Here is a 5,381-nt window from a genome sequence, read left to right on the forward strand (position 1 = left end):
TGCCCCACTCCTAAAATTTTCTGGGTCCGTTACTGAGTCTTCACCTGCAGTCGACTGCAGGTGAGTTTTCACCTTATTTCTAAGGAATAATCCAGTTATATAATACAAAGAAAAAAAACAATTGATTTAGTTTCATTTAAGTAATACATGTGAACTTGCATTTTTATGTAAAAATAATTTTAACTATATTCATGTGAGTTTCTACTATTTTTTTGTTAGATGTAATTTTATTCGAGTATTTAAAATTTTATAGCACGACTCTTAACTCCTTTGTAGTATATATATGAGATATGAGATTTATATTTCCTAAAATATCCTGTGACTATAACGATTGCACTTTTATTTAGTCTAGTTCAATATATAACTTAAAAACTTATATTATTATGGCTTAGTTATAGGTTATAACAAAAGTCAAAAGGGCAGGATCCGACTATGATGTATGAAGTATAATGTATACCTATACTTATCCCTATTTGAGATTTTAATATTTAGACTAAAGTAACAATTCGGTCTTCCAAGATTTTGACTCAGATAAATTAATTTTTTTTAAAAAAAAAAATATCAATTTAATCTTTTAGAATAGTAAATGGTAGACATATGATATTTTTCTATCAATTCATCAACTAAAATCTAACTGTAATATTTATATGTATTATTAATTATTCTAACATGTCTATTTATAAAAGATAGTCATGTAAATAACAATGTTTAAAATGAAATTTTATTTATTTTAATAGAATTTGTGATAAATAGAGAATGGTTGATAAATGATATATAAAAACTCAAAAAATAAGTCCAAAACTACATAGTTTTCTTACTCATGTGATAGTAACGAGACATGCACTACTGTAAATAACGAAATCTATAGACAATTTAATTTCGTTTTGCATTATTTATTAATAGAAGAACATTTATGTCTACTGTTTACTATTCTAAAAGACTTAATTAATATTTTTTTTTAAAAATAAATTAATCCAAAATTAATATTTTTAAAGATCTAATTGTCACTTTACTCTAATATTTAATAGTTGTTTATCACTTGACAATTGTAATTCAAATTTGTAGGATAATCCATTTAGCCCTTTACCCCTTCTTCAAGGAAATAGTTTTCATGTCAATCGTATTAATAACAGTGCCTTGTGTATAGTAGGCAACACATTTGTAGTAATAATTATTTGAAACAAATGTTACCCAAATATGAAAAATGTTTTGGTGCACCACATTTATCTATGCCTTACCGTACAACTACACCGGATTACATTTTTAATTCAAAATTAAAAAAAAAATGTTTAAGGAAAAACAAGATGATAATTAGCTGATATGACAAGCTTTAATCTCTTATGAACTTTGCATGCATGTTGTATAACTATTCTTGCATATTATTGTTTTATTCTCTGATTGTATTAATACTCTATGAATTTATTAGAAAATTAATTTTTTAGATAATATCAATCAATTTTCTTATTTTAAATTTTAGATCATAAATTTTAAATTTCAATACTAAATTCTAAATTTTAAATGTTAAATATTAAAATCTATAAAAAAAATGAGTTTTTTCAATTAAAAAAATCACTAATATTGACTAATTAAATGTTTATTTTCCATAATTATTCCTTCATATAATGTAGATCTCATAACCAATTTAATGGTTGATGAGAGTGAATAAATTCAATGTAAAAAAAAATACAAATAACACAGAAATGAAATTTACTTATTGCATCCTGAGAAATTAGCAAAAGGGCCACAACTCCCTTTCCATTTTGCTGGTGGAGGACCTAATCCATCATCCTTGAAGCTTTGAGACTCAGGAGTGATCCCTACCTCACCAATATGCACACACATTATAATTTCCATTTAAATTATAAAGTAGCATTTTACATCAGATAACATCTCACATTAAGTACATAAAAGAAAAAATGTAAAGAAAATATAAATAGGAAGAGAGCTAGGATGCACCTGTGTCCAAAACACCAACCACAATGTCACTCTCAAATTGCAATCTTCTCTTGGCAGTTACTGGCAAACCAATGAAGTTCCATGATCTTGTTGTGTGTAGCTTGCGGTACTGATTTCGAAATACCAACAAAACTTCATCCATTTCTACATGAAACAATTTATGTAAAAAAAAGGGGTTAAAATTTCGAAAATTTTGAGTTCAAGCCTCTCCTGATGTACTAAAAGAAAGTAACAAGATACATATTTAAACCAAAGAAAAAAGGATGAGCTAGTGTAAATTGTTCAATACCAGATAACTTCTTGGCTTCATTCTCTGATAGTTTTGCAGCAAATGCATTGAAGCTATTTGTGTAGCTGTAAACCATGGATTCTTGGGCTTCAAGATAGCTAAATAAACACAAATCAAAATCACAATGACTATTTACTCAAAATGAAATAATAAATAAAAAGAAAGAAGTTGGTTTGGGAAGATGGATGCAATAGAGAAATGATTTTTTGAACATTCATATTCTTATACTCTGTTGATATCCATTCTATTATCCTTTACTTTTAGTATGACTCTATTTTTGTCCCTTAAATATGGTAAAAGTTTTAAAAATACTCCTAAATTTTATTTTGTTTTAATTTTATCTCAAAAATTTTTGATTTGTATTAAATATACTTCTAACGGCTAATTTTTCAAAAAGTTTAGGACCAATTCAATAACAATTTCATAAAAACAACCTTTAACATAAGCAAATCAAGTATAATTTTTATATATTTTTGTTGGATTAGTTTTAAGTTTTTTGAAAATTTAGTGTCGAGAATATATTTGATGTAAATAAAAAATTTTTGAGATGAAATTGAAACAAATAAATCATAGGAGTATTTTTTGTGATTATGAGCTTTCAGTATTTTACCTTCCCTTCACAGAAGTTAGAACATTTAAATGTGTCTCAAGTATAATGTCACTATTCAAAGTATGATGAGCTCCCAAGAAAACAATGTAAAAGTCCTGCATACAAGTTCAATGGTGATGATCAATATTAAAATAACATGTAACCTATGCTCAAACATGAAAGTGAAGAAGTATATCTTGCAAACAATAAGTAGAAAAAGGAGAAGAAATCCAATGCCTTTCTCTCGACGCCATTCGCCGAAGCGCTGCTAAGCAGTATCAGCACCAATTGAAGCCTCCAGAGAAGATTAAAGGATCTAGTATGTTTCTGTAAAATCATATTTTGAAGTGAAACTAAAATGGCTTGAGAAGATATAGAGTCTCTAAGCAGAAGCCTATTTATAGCATAGAAATTTAGCAAAAGAAAGGTTTGGACTACTCAATAATTGATTCAAAGTTTTATAAGCTTAAACTTGTAAGAAAAACTATTGCATAATTGCTTCTTCAGGCTGAATTTCTTTTAACATTCTCATTTTGTTTTGTGTAAGTTGCTATCCCTATTTCCCTATTTCTTTCTCAATAAAAACTCAATTGATGTTATGATATCTACAGCGGGCTCATGGTGGCTTTGTGGTACATGAAGATTAATTACCCATCATGTTATTTATGATTTCTGCTATTTTTGCTTTGAAGTTGGAAAATATCATTAGCTGTTGTTGTTAAGGAGGAAATTCATGCAGAAATATCTTAGTTCTCTGTCTTTGAGGCTTGAGAGTAAAGACTAGTGGGAAATTTATACCATAATATTGTGTTTTTCTTTTGCTATAGTTTCTTAGCAAGAAATGCAAACAAAACTTTATTATATAGACTGACACAGTCACACTATTTATTATAAGCTGAGATATAAAAAATTTTTTAAATGAGTCTACATCCTTTAAAATATAAACGTGTAAGTCGATATGAATGCATGCTAACATTTTTGAAAAGTTGCAACTTTGCATTGCAAGGAACACACAGATCCCTTGACATTAGTACTGCAAGTGCTAAATAGTAACACCATTGAGCTGCAAGTTGAGCATAAAAATCCTTGAAAACGTTAAGTGACATCTGACATGTTATTGTAAGACTTTTAGTATGATGATGTAATGTAATGTAATGTGTTATGTTGGTGAAAAAAGTTTTTTTAATTGATATTAGTCATTTTGATGCTAATTTCTTATATATTTGTTATTGAATTTATCATTTATTTTATAAGTAAAAAAAACTATTTAGTAACTTTCTCCTTATTAAGATTCATTCACAAAAAAGTTTAATGGGAAAAGCAATTTAATTTTTTAATTTCAGAGAATAAAATAAATTTTTTTTATAATCCATTTATCAAACGACTAATTTAACAAAAATTAAACGAGTCTGAAAAATTAATAAAATTTATCGCTGTACTACACGTATAAGCCTTTTTGACTTACAAGTCCTACAAGTTGGGCCAAGCCCAACAAAACACACGCACATTATACTCCACACACTGGAGCGTAAATACACGTGCGTTACTCAAACGTTTCTTGTTTCCAAATGCGCGCTACTCACAATTATGACCGACTCTTCCTCTTCTTCCTCAATCAAAACCCCAACCCTCGAGATTCAAGCCACATTCGAAACCAATGTCAACTCTGAAGAAACCGTCAAACTCCGCGCGAAAACCAAACGAAATCAAGAAGAAAACCTCCAAATCTCCATAAAAAAATACCAAAAAGAACTAAGAAACATTATTCAAGGTACTGTTTCACTGTTCTTTTAGTTTTTTTTTTAGATTTCTGTTTCTTATTTCGAAGACGAAGCATTATATCGTAGTATTTCCCTCTTTTTTTCACTGTTCTTGGTTTAGGTTCGATATTAATGTTCTGATAAAATGTTCAAGTTGTTTATGCTGTTTTATGTACTTCTAGTTAATGTTTTCATCTGTTTTGGGTGTATTTTTAGATGTATATTTCGAAATTCGAAAGTGACTGGTGCTTCTAGTAGCATTTTAAACTTAAATATCATTGTGAACTCATATAATTTTATGTAATCCAAAAAAAATAGAGGTGTATGGGACGGATATTAAGAGTATTGAAGTGTAACTGGTGCTGTTCTAATTGTGCTTCACCTTGTAGTGTCATTGTATGCATGTTTGGTTGAGTTGAATATCATTTTGAACTCATTTAATTTCATTTAATCGAAAAAATAATTAATGTATATAAGACTGAATTTGGGTGTATGAGGGTAGTATTTGGGTGTACGTGGCTCGTATTTGGGTGTATGTGTCAGCTACTTGCCTGGTATTTGGGTAGCACGATATTGTTCGCTTTGACACACAAGGCCTCACGGTTTTGCCTTTGGCCATCATGTGGGTGAAACCATGTGATATTGAGTGTGGGGGGCTTCGGCTGTCATCCCTATCGTCAAAGGCGAAACCGTGAGGCCTTGTGTGCCAAAGCGGACAACATCGTGCTAGCGGGTGTCTGGGCTGTTACATATATTATTTCTAATTATTTGATTTGGACATTTTATT

The 5,381-nt window shown here is 29.2% G+C and overlaps 1 pseudogene; it reads right to left on the reverse strand.

Moving 5' to 3' along the window:
* LOC107485733 (subtilisin-like protease SBT4.14) overlaps window positions 1-3,186 on the reverse strand; it is a 9,072-nt pseudogene extending 5,886 nt beyond the window's left edge.
* Window positions 3,187-5,381: the final 2,195 nt, after the last annotated feature.

This window comes from Arachis duranensis, chromosome 4, assembly GCF_000817695.3.
Source record: "Arachis duranensis cultivar V14167 chromosome 4, aradu.V14167.gnm2.J7QH, whole genome shotgun sequence".
NCBI classification, from domain to species: domain Eukaryota; kingdom Viridiplantae; phylum Streptophyta; class Magnoliopsida; order Fabales; family Fabaceae; genus Arachis; species Arachis duranensis.